General features: G+C 38.1%; 1 long non-coding RNA gene across 3 annotated transcripts in view; it reads left to right on the top strand.

The window, feature by feature from the left end:
* LOC141570127 (uncharacterized) overlaps positions 1 to 19,977 on the top strand; it is a 260,003-nt gene that overhangs the window by 194,895 nt on the left and 45,131 nt on the right. For 2 of the 3 annotated variants that reach the window (XR_012494029.1, XR_012494030.1), the window contains exon 3: positions 11,010 to 11,134. The exons of the other annotated variant lie outside the window; for it this stretch is intronic. This is a non-coding gene — a long non-coding RNA (uncharacterized LOC141570127). The remainder of the gene's footprint in view (positions 1 to 11,009; positions 11,135 to 19,977) is intronic. 3 annotated transcript variants of the gene reach the window in all.

Here is a 19,977-nt window from a genome sequence, read left to right on the forward strand (position 1 = left end):
CATTATCTTTAAGCAATGTCTGCTAAGGAATCATTTAGTAACAGTTTAAGATGATAAAAATTTTAAGTATCACAGGAAAGGAGTTCTGAAATGATGGGCAAGGGGGTCAATGACTTTATGTATGTACTCTCCCCTCAAATCATAGCATACATTGGCTTTCAGCTCTTAGTTTTAACTTTGCTAAATTAATCTCCCATGAAGCTATAGTCACTAGAGTGAGATATTCAAGTTACATCCACACCATAAACTTTGGAGGTAGTGCCTTTCATCATGAAATTTTGGCAGTTGCCTTACATACATGATTTTTTCCAATAAGCCCTGTAAATATATTTTCTCTTTCTTATGATTTTATTAACATTTTCTTTTCTGAAGCTTATTTTATTGTAAGAATACAGTATACAATACGTGTAACATACAAAATACATGTTAATTGACTATGTTTTGGGTAAGGCTTCCAGTCAACATATTGCAGGCTATTCGTAGTTAAGTTTTTGGGGCGTCAAGAGTTATACACAGATTTTTGACTGTATAGAGCGTCAGCTCCCCTAACCCTGCATTGTTCAAGGGTCAACTGTACATGGCACACCCATGAATACTGTGTTTGCATGCAACATCCTCTTCTGCATGCCATCTAAGCTCTTCTAGAGACCAGATGTTTGCTATGGGTAGGATTCCTCATGGCCCAAGGGATTGGAAAATGTGGGACTTGGGCACAGAGCTCCAAGTCATCTTACGTAAGGGCAAATGTTAAGTGGTTGGTCTACTTGTAAAGAAAACCTGTGATTTTGGCAAAGCTGTCATCCTCATTCTTTATCATGTAGGACCTCTTTTACAAAGGAGACAGCAATATTTTTTTTCCAGTTAAAAAATAGAATTGCTTTCTGAAATTTTCGTGTTAAAGTTCACGGTCCTGCCTATCTTCTGAACCTACATAAAAATGTCTGATTTAAACTAGGCTGGTGTTGAATTATGATGTTGAGAACTGTGCCACCACACTCTAAAACCTTGCATAATGGAAGCCCTTGTAAAGTCCCTTTTAAAATACTACTTTCTTTTCTTTTTTTTGGTACAAGGGCATTTTATAGAATGTTTCAGATGACTGGATGGGAAATAAACAGATTAATCACTTTATAAGCACCAATTAATGTGACTCTAGATGTTATTGGTGTCTTACTGGACAATCAATTTTTAAAAAGAAATAAAATTTTCTAGGATTTACACTGTTATGCTTCAGCTAATGACTGTTTATTGCTCCCTGGCTTCACTGCTTGCTGATTTATGTACTTAAAACCAAGTCCTTACAATTATTTTCTTTATTTAAAAGTCCAGTTTCAAATTTAATACTCTGCAGTCAGTTGCTCTGAAAGGGAAGACGTAGAAACAAAAAGTGATATAATTTTCCAAAAATGCACTCTGCAGATTAAGTTCTAAGTATAATTTCGTTGGGTAACAACTTCCTTCAGACCTCCTCATACCCCTAGGCTAACCTTGTTATTCAAATGTTTTCCGTTAAGGTCACTTTTTGCTACTCCTTTGAATGTGGATAATCCTAAGGTTTTGCAGTCTTTTGTGCTCTCTTCCTGTGCTTTCTCTGGACCGGCCCCTCAATAGCCATTACATCAACTGACATCTCTAAACTGATGACACAAAATTCATAGCTCTAGCCCCTACTCTCTCTAAAGCACTCAACTGCCTTCCTGACACCTTCCCTGAGAAGTTTCATAGGCATCTCAAACTTAACATGTCCCAAACTGAACTGGTCATCATCTGCTACTCTTTTCTTGTCTATTTCAGGAAATGGCACCACCACCTATCAGGAGGCCAGGCCAGAAACTTGTGAAGTGTTGTAGACTTTCCTTGCCCTGCAAAAATGACCCTCCACAAGTATTGCTCACAGTCCACAGAGAAGATCCTAACAAATCCCCTCCTGCTGTGTGTGGTTCCTGGTCCTCCATCTCACACTGGGTGACGCCATTGAGTTCTCTTGCAGTGTTAAAGCTGCATGGAGGTCTGACGTATGGTGACAGGGGACGTCCCCTTAATCCTCTGAGTAATGTTCTCTCTCTCTCTCTCTCTCTCTCTCTCTCTCTCTCTCAATCCTAGTAATGATTTATGAGGCTGAGTAGAAGACAGCTACCAAACTGCACTCAGCATCATTCCTGTCTTTTAACTGCAACCGTACTTCTTGATCAAGATTGTTCTGAGTTCTCCAAAACATGCTTTAGAATATCACTTTGTACAAATCCAGTGTGTCTGAACGCATTTTAGGCTCAGGTTGGGCTATCGATCATCTGTGTAGACACGTGGCATGTGCAGCTTGAGGATCTGGACAACTCCTGGATGTCTTTGTTTACCAGGTTTGGGACTATGATTTGAGGAGCTGGTTGAAAACCATCACTAATCACTTGTTGAATGACAACAGTTCAAGTGGATGCTCTCCTAACATTTTGAAAAGTGTTTTGTCATTTAACATAGAGAAGTCAGAAAGAGGCTCCCTTCCCATGATCCCTGAAAATAAGGCTCTTTGCTAAACAAACGTGCTGTTTGAGATGTGATTCTTCCATGCTCTCTGCCCACTAAGGAAGAGGACTGTGAACACTTAATTTGTAAAATGTGGCCTTGAGGCAGCAATATGTGTCCCTACCGCCCAGCTGAAAAGGGCTGAGTCACCGACCAAGTAGGGAAATGAGAGAGCGTCAATTGTACATATTGTCTGGCTCTCACGTGGAGTAATTGCTGAGTTTCAACTGATTTCCAAGGGACATTGTTTCTTCAGTGACTATCCTAAGTGTTATACTACTCTCATGAAACAAAAAGTTTGAGAATTTCTTCTGACATTTTCGTAAGGAAGGTAAATAAATTTGCAGAAAACTGCTCCTCCTTTCAGAAAGAGGTTCTGCCCTTTTGTACACACTTTCTTCATTGCCTCAGCCATTTCACAGCTTATGTAGAGAAATATTGGACTAAAGATATTTTCTAATTAAATGAATGAAAAACTAAAGGTAAAGTTAGCTAAAATTTGGCTTTCCTGTGACAACCCCACTTGAATTGCAATAGTTTCAAACAGAGGTCATTTCTTTTTTCCTCCTTACGCCTTGTATCAAGTTTAGAAAGCAATGTCAGGATTCTTTTCTTACTTTCTACCACTTCCTCTATTTTTAAAAAATAATTTATTTTCCAATTATAGTTGACATACAATATTAGTTTCAGGTGAGCATAGTGACTAGATATTTATATATTTATGAGGTGATCACCCCGATAAATCTAGTACCCCTCTAACACCATGCATAGTTCTTACAACATTATTGACTATATTCCCTGTGCTATACTTTAGGTCCCTGTGGCTATTTTATAACTACCAATTTTTACTTAATCCCTTCCCTTTTTTTTTACCCATCCTCCCAATCCCCCTCCCATCTGGCAACCATCAAAATGTTCTGTGTATTTATGAGTTTCTGTTTTGCTTGTTTGTTTGTTTTTTAGATACCATATATAAGTGAAATCATATGGTATTTGTCTTTGTCTGACTTATTTCACTTAGCATAATACCCTCTAGGTCCATCTATGTTGTTGCAGATGGCAAGATTTCATTACTTTTTATGGCTGAGTATATATAATACTATGGAGTATATACAATGGAATACAATATTCCATTGTATATATATATGTACCACTTCTTTATCCATTCATTTATTGATGGACACCCAGGTTGCTTCCACATCTTGGCTATTGCAAGTAATGGTGCAATGAACATATGGATGCACATATCCCTTTGAAGTAGTGTTTTGGGTTTCTTTGAGTAAATACCCAGAAGTGGAATTACTGGGTCCTTTGTCTCTTGTTATAGCCTTTGTTTTAAAGTCTATTTTGTCTGATATAAGTATTGCTACCCTAGTTTTTCTGTTTGTTTCCATTTTCATGAAATATCGTTTTCCATCCCTTTACTTTCAGCCTGTCTTTCTATTTGAAGTGAGTCTCTTGTAGGCAGTACATGTATGGGTCTCGTTTTCTTATTCATTCAGCCACCCTATGTCTTTTGATTGGAGCATTTAACCCATGTACATTTAAAGTAATTATTGATAGATTTGTAAATATTGCCATTGTATTATTCATATTTTTAATCTCTTTTTCTTCTTCTTCTTAAATCCCTTTAACATTTCTTGTAATGCTGGTTTGGTGGTGATGAACTCCTTCAGCTTTTTTTTTTTTTTTTGTCTGGGACTTACTCTTCTTTTTTCTTTTTCAACCTGAGAGTAATATGATTAACTTGATGTTTTAGAAGGACCACTCCAATATCTGAGAGGAGGATGGATGAGAGGAGAGACTGGAGAAGGGAATTAGATGGGACAGATGCCAAATCCAGGCAAGCTGAGGGCCTGACTGAGACAAGCCTCGAGTGCCACATTGTAAGACCAAGTGTGGGAGGAGCCAGGACAGCTCTGCTCTAGGAAGGCGTGGCTTGTGGAAATAAGTGGGGGTGTATGGGGAGAGGAGCTGCTGAGATTGAGGGGCCTTGGGGACATTCGAGGACAGTGTTCAGAGACTATTGTCTTGGAGGGTCTGGTGACTGTGAAGGGTCTGTGTTTTATTCCCCAAAACAGCTCTGAGCTTCCCCACAAAACCCTAAGCTCTGGGTAGCCAGGGTGGAGGGTCTAAGGGAAAGCCAAACAAGATGTGAACATCACCTTTTTCATTTCTAGTTTAAATTAATCAACCTTTTTGGGTCAATGTTAAGTCTGTTTTACTTTTATTTTTCTCTTCCTTTTGAATCCATGGCATCTGATTAGATGATACAGCCCCCTCTCTGCTTCTGTTGGTCACTTACTATGTCTTTGAGGATCAAAGAAAAGGCCCATGTGTCCAGAGTGTAGAAAGCAAGGGGCAGGACTATTCCAGGTGAATCTGGAGATGCCTCAGGGGCCAGATCAGAAGGACCTGGTGGGCTGTGTCGACAATCTTGGCCCTTATCCTAAAAGTAATCAGAAGACTTTTAAAGGTCTTAAAAGGGTGAAACAATACCTGATGTGGTTTTTAAAAGACCCAGGCAGTGCAAAGAATGGAATTGAGTGAGGCAGGAATGGATGTGGGGGAGCTATTAGAGGCCAAGGCATTAGTTAGGGCAAGAGCATGAAAGTGGCCTCAACAAATATGACAGTGAAGGTGAAAGAAGTGTTAGAAGAAAAAGTGGGCAAAACTTGGGGACTGTTTAGATGGGGGTTCATGAAAGCGAGAGAGGAATCTAGAATGATTCCAAGATTTCTGCAAGGACGTACAGAGGGCATGGCAGTGTGGTTGCCTGAGATAGGTAGCAAGAAAAGGAGCAGGTTTCATGGGCGTGAGGGCTACCCTACATTTCCTTCCCCTACTGACTCTCTGACACCTTCTGACAAATTCTAACTGCTGCCAATATTCCCAGGCAATTAACTGTTGCCATAGGAGATGATTCAGTAACTGGCTGCACTTCATATGCATAGTATCCAACTTCAGCTGGACCTCTGAGCAATTTGGAAATAATTTTACCAATTTTAAATTAAATCTTATTCTGTTCCCATTATTGACTTTTAAAAATGTTTTCACTTTCCCTATTTCTGGTCCTATGTTTCCTCCTCAGTTTTAGCAAACTACCTTGCCTCTTAATTTACTTCAAAAATATAGAGGACAAATAATATGATTTTCCTCATTTTCTTCCTCCAAGTTAAAATTTCTCTGAAACTTCAGTTGTTCTTTTTTCTTTCTTCTCTCAATGGGAGAAGTGTCCCTGTCCCTTTCCCAAGCTCTCTTATCCATCTGTTGTCTGATACCACTTCATTCCACTTTTTCTGGAACATTGTTTTATAGACTATCCCCAATCTTATGTCTCGTATTAATGAAAATAGTTTTTTTGAGGTCGGTATTTATACATTCAATGTTGAAAATTTGCAAGATACAGAAAGGAACAAAAATGAACACAAAAATCACCTACAATCTCATAGGTAGTAATGAAAAGAACACTCTTGATTTCTAATTATTTTTAAGTTTCTTTTTCATCATCAAAACCTCTACCTGTGACTCCTGGACATACCAGTATCGCCTCACCCTCCAAGCTGGTTCCTCTTGTATCTTGGATTTTGCCTCATATCTGACTGTGTATTGCCCTGACCAACTTGTCATGTCCCCACTTCTTTCTGTCCAGACCTATTTATTCTCATGGCTTCATTTATTACTTTTATATGGATGACTTCAAGCTGCTATCACTAACCAAGACCTCTCACTGAAATCCAGAATAACATTTTCCACTGCTTTTTAGTCACATCAACAGGCAAGTCACACCAGGAAGCTCAACACAGCCAAAACTATATTATTGGCCAAACCTATTTCTCCTCCTGTGTTTCCTATTTCATTTAATGGTATCGTTATCTTTTATTCAGCTAAGGTAAACAATAGGGAGTCCTCTTTGACTCTTCACTTCCTCAATTCAACACCAAATTCTATTGACTTAACATCATATTAATTACTTGTGTCAGGCACATTGCGAAGTACATTAGGTGCATTTTCCCAGTCAATCTTTTACTTTACTCTGCATTATTCTTATTTTACACATAAAAAAACAGAAACTTTGAAGTTCACAGCTAAGTGATAAAGTCAGAATCTGAACTCAAGCCTGTTTATTTCCAAAACTAGTTATCTTGATGTCTTTTCAGTGTTTCTTTTCCTCTCTTTTTCCACTGCTGTTGCCCTACCTCAGATCATTAAAGTGGAAGCTCTGTTAGCCAACCTCCAATTAGTCAAATCACCTCATTACCAACACTCTTCAATCCTCTTTTTCACTCATCACTGGAGACTAGTAGGAGATTGTCTAGTATGTTGAACTTTCCTGGTCCCACCAATTTAGTTGTATGTTTACCAAGAAACAGTCTTATCTTGTTTGCAAGGCAGTCAATGCAGTTGTATTTTTTATTAATACAATATTTAATAAATATTAGGCGAACCAGTGAAATATGAGTGTGAAAGAGAGCTGTTCCTATGAAAACTAAGTTGAATACTTTGGAAAGACTTGATGAAAGTAGGTGGCTGAAAATATGACAATCCAAATAAGTATGGGAAATATGAACCAAAAATGATTGGGGAAATGTCAAAATTTCTTTAATATTCTGTATTCTGATTGCCTTTTGCTGAAGTTGAAAGAAACATGAGTGTGACTCATGCAAGAAGAAATGATACAAAACTCCAATTAGCAGACCTATAATCAAAGGAAGGGCCTTTGCACTCTATTATACAATTGCTGGATGAATGGGCCCATATGTGTCTTAAGTTAAAATATAATATCTGAGGTTAGTGTAGATCTTATTTTTTTATTCCCTGCTTAAACAAGTTTTGCAAATGACTGACCAAATTCAGTCCCTGGTTTTATTGAATGAGAGACCTTCTAACTTATCTCCCATTATCTTCCTAATAGTAACAGTACTTTTCAGCTGATCCATTAGTCTTCAGTCTGCATTTTTCCATTCAGTTAGCAAATATTTTTAGGAGCCTGCTAATTACCCGCATTCTTAAAACTCAAATCTAAGCCTCTCACTCCTCTGCTCAATAACTCAATGACTCTCCATGGTCTACAAAATAAAGCTAAAAGTATTTAGCACAATATTAAAGACCAGCAATGATCTGGCTTCTACCCCCCTTTTTAGCATCGGCTTCTAACACGGTACTTCATATCCCCTAAGCTTTAGTCACCCACACCCTGGCTTTGGCCCAAATACATGACAACTCTCAGTATTCATTCAGAGACAACCTGGGGTAAACTCTCATAATTTTACTCATTATTGAAAATAGTAGTTTATGGTGGGAAATGGATTTGTTCATAGAAATTATATATTATAGAAAATGCTAAAAACATCTGAAAAAATTTCACTGAATAAACGTCAAGTTGTAAAGTCACGAGTATTGCACAATACATAGTCTGAGGGTGGAGGTGGGGGACTGTTAGCTTGTCTTTAATAACCGTAAGTTTAGACTTCTCTATATTCAAGGTAATTTAGTAAAGGTTTTAAAGTCCACGTCGAAATGTTAACTTGATTGCCTGTATCCAGTTGCCCAAGCAGTACTAGGAAAGGTGCCTAGGTTCTAGGTGACAAATATCAATGGCTTGCTGCGTAATTACTGTCCTTAGTTGTCTGTTCCTCACATTCACATTCCCTTTTCAGGAGTCTTAATCCTGTGGACTGTCTAAGCTGCCACTACAGCAGAGAACTCTTTAAATGTCCATATCAGCCAGAGCACTCTGTCAATTGCACTTTTCTCTTTCCACTTTTCGCTTTTGTGTCTTTTCACTTGGCAAAATACCATCTAACAGAGTTTAAAATGGAACTTTCCCAGCCAACTCACATTCCTCTGCTTTCTGTCTGTGGGGCCACACCCTCCAAGGTCTTAGAGTTATCCATAGCTCTTGACATCTGTTTTGCTCTTTGCTCTTCCTTAGGCCACAACTAGTTGCCAGTTATTTCTTCCTATGAAGACTGGATGTTTAAGGGCTTTGAAAATTCTAAAAGTTCTTGCCCCTTTACAGTCAAACTTCTTGAAACATTTGTCCATACTCACTGTATTCATGTTGTTACATCCTGTTCACTTCTCAACCCAGTGTAATACGGCATCTGTCCCCAAACGTTTACTGAGGCTATTCTCATCGAGGTCATGGATCACTGCCTTGGTGCTAAATGTAGTAGGCATATCTCAGTTGTCAACCTAATTTCTTGTAGACTTTGATATTTAAACTACTCCTTCTACTCGAAATGAGTTCTCCCCTGAGCTTCTGTGACCTCTCTATCTCTCCTGCTGCCCTAAAAAAAACAAAAAACAAAAAAAGATGAAAGAAAAAAAAAACAACTCTGTTTTTCAGAGTCCCGAGTCTTCTTATCTCCTGTCTCTACATACTCCTGTAAGCAATATTATCAATTCCCATGGTTTAATTACCACCAGCTCTATATTTCCAGCCCTGTTGTTCACCTGAGCCCTCAAAATGCACATATCAACTGCCTCTGGATGCACAGCTCTCGACCTGCCTAAAACTGAATTTACAAAAATACAAAATTCCTCCTACTTTTCTTATCTTAGTGAATGGCACCACTGAGTATCCATGTGCTCAAGCCTAAAACAGAGATGCCAGTCTTAACTTCTCTTTCTTCCTTATTCTCCAATCAATATGGAAGCTCTGTCAACTCTACGTTTGAAATATTTGTTAAATCCATCCACTTTTTCCATTCTTTCTGCACTACTATGGTTCAACCCATATGATATCCCCCATAGATTTCTGAGCAGTCTTCTACATGGGCTCTGTGACTCCATGCTGGCCCCTCTCCAATCTATTTTCCAGGCAGCAGCAAAATTCCTCTTTCTATAGACAAATTTAATCCCATCACTTCCCAACTTTTCTGGCAATGTCTTCACACTGCCCTCAGCAGTAATCGTAATCTCTGTCACATGGTTTAAGGGGCCCCTTTGTGATCAACCCTGCTACCCACCAAGCCCATCTTTGCCACTCTCTCTTTCCGTGTGGTGCTTCTTTAAGTTCTCAGACTGCATCAGTTCTCTGCCTGTGGACTTGGGCTATCCTCACAAATCTGCTCCTCTCTGATCAGGCTCTCCTTTCTGCTGATGACCTCTGCACCCTCCCCCTACAATGTATTCATCCAACATATTTTTTGAACACTTACCATGTACCAGGCATTGTTTCAGGTGGTTAGACTAGTAGGGAGCAAAGTGGATACATCGCTGAACTCATGAGGCTCAGAGTTTACTGGACAGACAGGCAAGCAAACTTAGGCCACTGAGACCTTTGTGATGAGGGAGGATACAGGAAACTCCAAGAACCCAGATGAGGGCATCTCACTCGGGCTGGGAGCGGGAGGCTTCCTAAGGGCAGTGTTATTTAAAGCGTTAGACCGAAGATACAGCAGAAATGTAAGAAGCCAGGGAGTTTAAGAAGGATCTCAGATGCAAATCCTTTTTATCTCTTCTGCTGTTTGCCCCCCTTCTCTGAACTCTCCTTCTCCACACCCCACTACCTCCATTCTTTAAATATACCCTCTGGTTGTTTCTTATTATACCCCTGGAAGGTAACTATTTTTCCCTTCACTGATGGCATATATTTTCATACAAGCACTTTCAGCCCTTCAGCAAACACACTAACTCCCTTTCTTCAACTCTCTCCTCAAAGTGAAAATGAAGAAACCTCATCCCTTATGGCAGCCACATCATCCATCTCTTGGATAAAGCTATATCTGCTAAATTGCAGCTAACTAGGGTCATGCCCAGATGTTCCTTTTTTGTCCTTCTGCTGTACATATTTTCTAATTGTCCATTTGTTCATGTTTTCCCATTGTCCACAATGTGAAATTATCTATAAGACATAGACAACCCATGGTCTCCCCTCATTGTCCAAAATAACACAACTATCCTAGTTGTGTTACCAACACACTGTAGTAGTTTTAAGAAGCCTTTCCTCGTAGCTTTGAGATTCCTTTCAGATATCAGGCTGAATGGAACAGCATGGTGGTAAGGTTTCTAGACTTACTTGAGCTTTATTTAGGCCATAGCAATACCGCTTACATACAGTAAAAATCAATAATCAGCTACGCCCACCCCATAAATCTCTCAACTTTCTACTTTTAAGAGGGCATATCATGTTTAAAAAAATAGTTCCTTTAGGGCTTGTTATTTGACATAGTCTCCCATTCAAGAAGTGGTCCCCATTTTAAAAGGTTTTACGAAGAAAAGAAATATCCTAGGACGAATTTGCAGTCACCTCTACTTTCCCCAGGGCAAAGAAGAGGGCGGCCATACCTGTGATTGCTCAGTGGCTGCAGATGACTCTTCCCTGCATTGGGAATGTCATTGGTTTCCCCACTCACTACAGCCTGAAGATTTGGCAGCAGTGCTGGTGCTTATATATAGAAGGAAACTAATTACTTCATTTCATATTTTTGTTGGAACACTTTCCTACTCACTTGCAGATCATCTTCCTTTTCTTTTAACAGCTTCTCTCTGAAGAAACCAACAATAGCATATTTACTGGAAGAGCTGCAGTTGGAGCTCATAAGGAGACAACAGAAGGCTGGGACCAGGGGGTGTGGGCTAGAGGTCAGTGACCACCAGCTCCTGGGTAATTGGCCTCCCAGTTTCTACAAAGGGAGATCTTAATAGAGGCAGACGGAGATGTCTATTTAATTCTTCATATATATATATATATATATATATATACATATATATATATATATATATATGTGTGTGTGTGTATATAGTATATAGTATATATTATGTATATAGTATATAGTATATATTATGTATATAGTATATAATATATACTTGTGTGTGTAATTACTTCACCCATAACAGTAACCATATTTCTATATTTATATAACAGTGACTTCATTCAAGGCTTTTAAGAGTTGTCATTGCTAGTTCTTTTGGGAACTTTATGAGCAATCATTTTCTTGGTCTGAAGCAAAAGAAGAATCAACACAGGGCTTTCTTTTTAAATTTTTGTTTTGGAAAAAAAAACAACAACACATGAGTGTTTTAATCACAAGCACCTTTGTGATGACCCTGGACACAGGTGCACTATAGGCATCTGTGACCTGTAAAGTCTACAGTACTGTAGTCAGTTTTGATGTCCTTCCACAGAGAAATTAACCAGTCAATAAGGAGAAATCATGGAAAGAGCAGTTAATAAACCAAGATGTAGATAATTTTACATACCACCTGGCAATTCGTAATAATATGAAATGGCTGGAAATTTCAAAAAAGTCTCATCTATCCTGAGATTCTCTGCTAATTGTTATTTAACATTTCCAATATATGTTTAGAAAATTTTTTTCTGCCTCCAGCAGCACACAGCAGCCCGCAGCAGCTCACACAGACCCTCTGGCTGCTCACAGCAGCCCAGCTACAGGGAGAGCTATTGTTCACAATCTTAGCTGTAGAGGGTGCAGCTCACTGGGAATCGAACCAGCGATCACAGCGTTAGGAGCTCGGCGCTCCAACCACCTGCGCCACCGGGCTGGCCCACGTTTAGAAGCTTAACAGCAGAACTGCCATATATGGGATTTAATTAAAGGGGTGAGTTGGAGGTGAGTAGGGCTGAATTCAAGCTGTCCAAGAAGCTGTACACTCTGGCTTCCTCTAATTCATAGAGACAGGCTAGTGGAAGCTCTGTTTAAGAAAGAGACTGGATAATAGAGAATTGACAAATAATCTAAATATCCAATAATAAGGTACTGGTTAAAAAATATACATGGAATCATTAAATGAAATCATTAAAACAGTGTATATGTGTGTGTATATATATATATATATATATATAATATGCACATATTATATGTATATCAAAACTATATGAAAAAGCAGGTTATAAAATATAATATTATGTATAACCCATTTTGTGAAACAAATATATGTAAATACACAATAATACAAGCATATGCTATGTGTGTATGTGTGTATTTATATGCACATATACGGAGGGCGCCAAAAAAATGTATACACATTTTAAGAAAGGATAAAACTCTTAAAATTGTAATACTATATACCGATAACAAAAGATGAATACAAGTCATGTTTGACTCCTGCAATTACAAGAGGTGCTCAAAGTGGTTACCATCAGTGTCCAGACACTTCTGATTACTACGAACTACTGCTTGAGCAACATTGACCAAAGTGTCCATGTGGATACATTTTTTTGGCACACCTGGTATTAAATAGTAGTCCCCTGCCCCCATCCACAGTTTTGCTGTCCATGGTTTCAGTTACCTAAGGTCAACCATAGTTAGGAAATATTAAATGGAAAACTACAGAAATAAACAATTCACAAGTTTTAAATTACTTGCCGTTCTGAGTAGTGTGGTGAAATCTCGTGAGTCCCCCTTCACCCCGCCTCAGAATGTGAATCAGCCTTTGGCATCTCGGCAATATATGTTCTCCCGGCCCAGTTAGTCACTTAGCAGCCATCTTGGTTATCAGATTGTGTGGCAGTTTGACAGTGGGTGTGTTCAGATGACCCTTATTTTACTTAATAATGGCCCTGAAGCACAAGAGTAATGATACCGGTAATGGTGGTAACGCCAAAGAGAAGCCATAAAGTACTTTATTTAAGTGAAAGGTGATAGTTCTCGACTTAATAAGTCAGTTTTTCGTCTCACATCAACACAAGAAGGGGGAGTATAGCACAATAAGATATTTTGAGAGAGAAACCACATTCACATGACTTTTATTACAGTATATTGTTATAATTACTCTATTTTATTAGTTTTTGTTGTTAATCTCTTACTGTGCCTAATTTATAAATTAAAGTTTATCATAGGTATGTATGTCTAGGAATATAAAGGAATTATGTATTTGGGACTCCGCATTAGTTTTATTAGGAAAATGAGAGAATGGAGGTGTGTTTAGATGTGGTTTCCATTCCCTGACTTCTCCTTGTGGAAGAGTTACATTCTGGTTAATCCTTGAGATCAGAGGTTGAGGCTAATATTTATCAACCCAGATTAGCATTTCTATCGGGCATTGTACTAGTACATTTAACATTCACATCACTCCTTTAGACAGGTATTTACCATTTAAGGAGCTGAGGCTCAGAAAAATTTCTTAACTTCTGTATGCTCACACAGCTAGTAAGGTGGTGGTACCAAGATTTATACTGAAGCGTTCCGACCCCAAAGACTCTGCTGTTTGCAATTAAGACAGTTACAACATTCTATGGTGGTAGGTGGTGTTATTTTTCAAAATTATGACTGAAGTAAGGTCAGCTTGAGGAAAGGTTGCTAGCAAAGTTTGTTAAAATAAGTGAGAGAGAGTGCACGCCTTACAGGGGTAGGTTATTATCTCCTGATAGGCACGAGGTTGGCAGGTGCTCTTCAGTTACAGTACTATTAAAGAGTACTCATTCTCATGCCCTCCCATTGGATGCATTGCATTGGTACGGAGATGCTTTAGTAAAGACAACAGTCTTTATCTAAAGATCTTGGGGGGACAAAAATCACATCTTAAAGTTTGGAATTGTCTAGGCTTTGGCTCAATTCTGAACGAACAGTAGTCAGAAACAAAAGGGCACAGTGAAAAGAAGCCTTTGCATTTGTATTGAATTGCTATTTTATGCATGCATCAACATATGGACTTTTGGGCACTTAACAAACATTTTACAGATCACATATTCTTATAAGAAATGTAAAGACCAAAAACATCTCCCGGAATGACTACAATAGCCTCTGGTTACATTTGACAGAAATCAGACTATAAAGTGGGTAAAAGTTTTATTTGTTTAAAGTGTTGTTCACTCTCTAGAAAATACTACCAGCATCATGAACTTTAGTAAATATAGCTTTCTGACTGAACAATATATAGGTTGACTAACCATCGTGGTTTGTCTGGAACTGAGGGGTTTTCCCAGGTGTGGGACTTTCAGTGCCACTGAAACTGCCACTAACCTGGGGTAATCCCAGGTAAACCTGGATAATAGGTCACCCTACAATAAGAGCAAATATTTCAGTTTTTGTTTTATACGCTAAATTCACATGAAATTTTAAAATGCTAAGAAAATAACTTCTATTTTTAAGCCACAAACTTTTTCTATTCAATTTATTTTTCTTATTTTTTTTCTCCTTTTTAAAAAAATTATTATTAGTTTCAGGCGTATAAAACAATGTAATAGTTAGACATTTATACCCCTCACAAAGTGATAACCCCCTCCCCTATTCTACTACCCCTCTGACATCGTATATAGCTGTTACAGTTCCACTGACTCTATTCCTTATGCTGTACTCCACATCCTGTGACTATATATGTATATATACATGTACATATATATATTAAATTATAGTTGACATTATTATTCAGCTTCAGCCTCAGGTGTACACTGCAGTGGTCAGGGACCTACACCATCCATAAAGTGGTCTCCCTAATATGACAAGTGTCCATTGGATACCCTATAAAATCTTTACAACATTATTGATTATATTCCCCAAACTGTCTTTTGTATGCTTGTGGCAATGTTGTGGTTATCGATTGTGCTTTCTAATCCCCTCACCTTCTCCCTCATCCTCACCCCCTCCCATCTAGCAACGCTCAGTTTTTCCTCTATATCTCTGAGATTGTTTCTGATTAGTTTGTTCATTTGTTCTATTCTTTAGATTCCACATATAAGTGAGATCATATGGTATTTGTCTTTCTCCATCTGACTAATTTCAGTTAGCATAATGTATTCAATTTTTTAAATTACACATTTATAGAAACTTAAAATTATTCCTTTTGTAGAAATAAAATAATGCAATAAAATATTACCTTTTTTATAAACTGAAGGTGTTTTTTTCATAGCTCAAAGGAGTGATTTCATTTCAATAATTTCATTACTTTAAAGAATGTCAAAGCTTTTGCTTTAAAAATAAAACAAATAAGTAATCCAACAAATAAAAATAAAAGGACAAAATGAAATGATTCCTGAAGCTAATATTGTGAGAGAGAAGCTATAGTGATATGAGCTAGAGTCACTGCACTGGCAGTGCTAGTGGTGATTCTGATTAGGGCTCTGACCTGGGATATGATGAAAAAAAGGACTCAAAGAAGCAACTAGGTATATCATTGTAATTGGAGATACAGCAGATAGCTGCATATATGGATTGCTGAAAGGAAATGATGGGATGGAACAAGCCACTCAGCCATTTCCTTGTTCTCAGGCCACCTTGACAAAAGGTCAAGCTGAAATTGAAATAGGAAAAATAGGGGGCTAGAACCCTAGAAATGTACACTGAGACGTGAATATTGTCCTCTCTTTGTACTTAAGAGCAGGCTTCAGGCAATTCAGATTATTGCATTAGAATTTAATAATAGCTGAGTGGTTTTTAAAATATATTTTAGAAGGAACATTGTACGTGCTTGTGATTCATTCTAATTTAAAATATAAGGTGTTCTATTTTCATTCCTTGCTTTTATATTGTACTAACTGTACATAAATTGAAAATGATTAACTTTTGTACAAAGCAAGATGACATTGTGGTTGTGATTTTTTTTAAAGACCATATTTTATATACACTAAGAAAAAACAAATTAATTAAATTTACTGTGTGTTATTAGTGGGAATTATTTCCAGGTTGGAAATTAATAAAATGTTATTTTATTTTTCATTATTTCCTATTTCTGCAAAATAAAAATGAATTATTTTTAGAGTACAGATAATAATTTATTGATAAACATTATTTTTCAAGGAAAATAAAACATTGATTACTTTCATATCTATTAGAGGAAGTGATAAATTAATAAGCATTTCTTGACCATTGGTATTACAAATAAGGAAGACAGTATGATCCATACCCTCAAAAAGTATAAAATATGTAAGGGAAGACAGACTGAATCTGAAAAAAAGAAAATCATAAATATTAGATAGTGATTATAAAAGTCAATGTTATTTATTTTGTGATTATAAAGGCCATTTTTATTCATTAAAATAGTAATTTTAATATTATTTTGTCCATATACTACTTCATACATATACTGATTATTAGAATTTACCTGTATCTTAAAGTACAAAATATATTCCAGAAAATGTCCTCCCAAAAGCTTTATGTGTAGGTTCCCAAAATGGCATTTAGTCTAAAATAATCTAATTTGCCCCAAACATTTATGAATGCTCAACCCATCTTCTATCACTTCCATGCACTTCATTTGTTACCCATTTCACTAACAGATGTTTGTGCTGAATCTCCCTATTTTATTGTGTCAGTGGAAAACCAAACCACATGAAAAAAGAGAAAAGGGCCCATTTGCAAAACTTTAAAAATCGTTTCTGAATTCTAATTGAATCTGCTTTGATTACAATTCTGATCACTTGAGTTAGTAATTTCATTTTGGGCTGAGTCATTTCATTTTGGGCTGTGATACTTTACTCAACTGCAAAATGGAAATACAGTGGATTACCTTTCTTCTTAAAGGAACTATACAGTGAAGGTGATGCTATCCTCCACTGGCTACAGTGGTACCTCAGTTTTCGAACATAATCCATTCCGGAAGACCGTTCGTTCTGAAACGTTCGAAAACCGAAGCACAGTTTTCCCATAGAAAGTAATGCAAAATGGATTAATCTGTTCCAGACCTTTAAAATCAACCCCTAAAACTGCATATTTAGCATGAATTTTACTATCTAATGATACAATAGATCCATAAAATTTACAGCGTTCGTAAACCGAAATGTTCGTCAATGGAGACGTTCAAAAACCGAGGTACCACTGTACCTTGTTAAAACAAGTCTTTCTGATTTACATCATAAAAATGGTGGCGTGAAGTGAGCCTCTTGAAATCGCCCCTGGATTTTAAAACAAATTGAACTACTATAATTCCAGAAAGGACGCCCTGTGCAGCAGACAGGCAAGACTAAGGCATGCACTGAAATTACCTAAAGGTCGGCAAATTGGGCAAGCGAGAGAGGAGGGAAGCAGGAAGTGCAGAGACGTGGGCCCGGGGACGCAGGATGAAGACCGGAGCTCAGAGCTCCGAGCTCCCTGCATTTTGGAGCTACCACAGCTGCAGGAGAGGGAAGAACTTGGACTACTAGTGCTCCACTTATGGCCCATAGTCCATCCTGAGGGATCAGAATATAACACAGCTGAACCCAACTCTCACAGCAGAGACCTCAGAGCAAAGACTGAGGGAAGAAGGCTGAAAATGGCAGTTTCAGCCCTCACTGCTGAGCAGAAAACAGAAGCCTTAGGCAGTGAGCTTAGCTGCCCTCAACCCCACACTCCCAGTGCTAAAAGTGAAATGGTAGCAGCGTCAGATGAGAAGAACAGAATACTAGTAGTTCAGAGAACTGTGGCCTGTAGCCACAGACTTGCAGCCCAGCTCGTTCTGGCAAAAGGGAGGGAGCTGTGGAAGCAGGACCGGCTGTGATGGTAGTCGTGACCATTGCTCTGAGCCACCTCTCACAACCCACCCTGCCCCTGTCCCCACCTATCTGGGTGGATCCCTGCAGAAGTAAACAGGGCCGCTGAAACACACAGGCTCTGAATCTGGTGCAGGAAGAGCTTTGGAACTTCAGAAGCTCTCCACATCCCCCCATGGAGGAGGCGCCAGTATGACCCAGGTGAACTGCTCACGGAGGAGAATCCCGCCTTCCGGGGAACCCCCCCATTGTGTGAGAAGCCTGAACAGTGCAGAGAAACTATAACACTACACTGTGAGAGAGAATAAAAGAGTGCAGTCAGAGAGAAAATAAAACATTCTACCAACACCTATTGGAAAACAAAAGAAAGACCGCTTTCTATCAACCTGTTGCAGAACCTACTCCTGTAGATGCCTAGGAAGGGAAATAATAAAGCATTAATTGCCATGAATAACCAAGGTAACAAGACGGCTCAGAAAGAAAATGAAAAGTCTCCAGAAAACGAACTTAAAGACTTGGAAACATGTGACTTAAATGACAGAGAATTCAAGATTGCAGTTCTTAAAAAACTCAACGAGATGCAAGAAAACAGACAGGCAGTTTAATGAACTCAGAAACACAAAGAAAAAAAAAGTGAACATTTTACCAGAGATTGAAATTTTAAAAAAGAACCAAATAGAATTTCTGGAGATGAAGAGATCAATAAAAGTGATGAAGAATGAAATAGCCAGCATAGGTAGTAGAGTTGACCAGATGGAGGAAAGAATCAGTGACATCGAAGATAGACATCTGGAAATGACATAGATGGAAGAAGAGAGAGACTTGAGACTTAAAAGAAATGAAAGAACTCTACAAGAATGTTCTGACTCCATCAGAAAGAGCAATATAAGAATAAAGGGCATACCAGAAGGAGAAGAAAGGGAGAAAGGAACAGAGAGTATATTCAAACAAATAGTGAAGAAGAACTTCCCAAACTTGTGGAAAAAACTGGATCCTTGAATCCAAGAAGCAAATAGAACACCTAATTACCTGAACCCTCAACAGGCCTTCTCCAAGGCACATTGTATTGAAGCTTTCAAAAATTAATGACAAACAAAGAATGCTTAAGGCAGCCAGGGAAAAGAAGATGGTAACCTACAAAGGAAAGCCCCTTGGATTGTCATAAGATTTTTCAGCAGAAATTCTACAAGCCAGGAGGGAGTGGAATCAAATATTCAAACCATTGAAAGAGAAATTATGAGCAAAGAATAGTATATCCAGCAAAGATATCCTTTAGATATGAAGAAGGAATAAAGACCCTTCCAGACATACAGAAGCTGAGGGAATTTTCTAACACATGACCTGCACTACAAGAAATACTGAAGGAGGCTATTTTGCCAGCATAAATAGGGATAATTTGTGACAACAAAAACATAAAAGGCAGGAGAGTAAAGGCCCAAACCGGAATACAGGAATGGAGAAAGTAAGCATGATGAAGAAAATGGAATACTCTAAATATCAAACTTTCTTTTACATAAACTTAATGGTAACCACTCAAAAAAATCCAGAACTGAAATATATAACATAATAAAAGAAGAAACAGAGGGAAAAGTCATAGAATACCACCACATTGAAATAATAGACAGCAATAAAAAGGCAAAGAATGGAGACACAGTCTTACCAGAAAACCAAAGATAGAATGATAGGAAATCCTCACATATCAATAATCACCCTAAATGTAAATTGACTGAACTCACCAATAAAAAGGTACAGAGTAGCAGATTGGATAAAAAAACTAAACCTAACCGTATGCTGTCTCCAAGAGACACGTCTCAGGTACAAGGACAAGTATAGACTCAAAGTGAAAGGGTGGAAATTGACACTCCAAGCAAATGGTATCCAGAGAACAGCAGGTGTAACCATGCTGATATCATGTGAAACAGACATCAGGATTAAAAAGGACAATTCATAATGATAAAGGGGACTATACAGCAAGAAGACATAACAGTCATCAATATATATTTATGCCCCCAATCAGGGAGCACTGAAATATACCAAGAAACTACTAACAGAACTAAAGGGAGAAATTGACCAAAACACAA

Source organism: Rhinolophus sinicus, linkage group LG02 (genome assembly GCF_036562045.2).
Source record: "Rhinolophus sinicus isolate RSC01 linkage group LG02, ASM3656204v1, whole genome shotgun sequence".
In the NCBI taxonomy this organism is placed as follows: domain Eukaryota; kingdom Metazoa; phylum Chordata; class Mammalia; order Chiroptera; family Rhinolophidae; genus Rhinolophus; species Rhinolophus sinicus.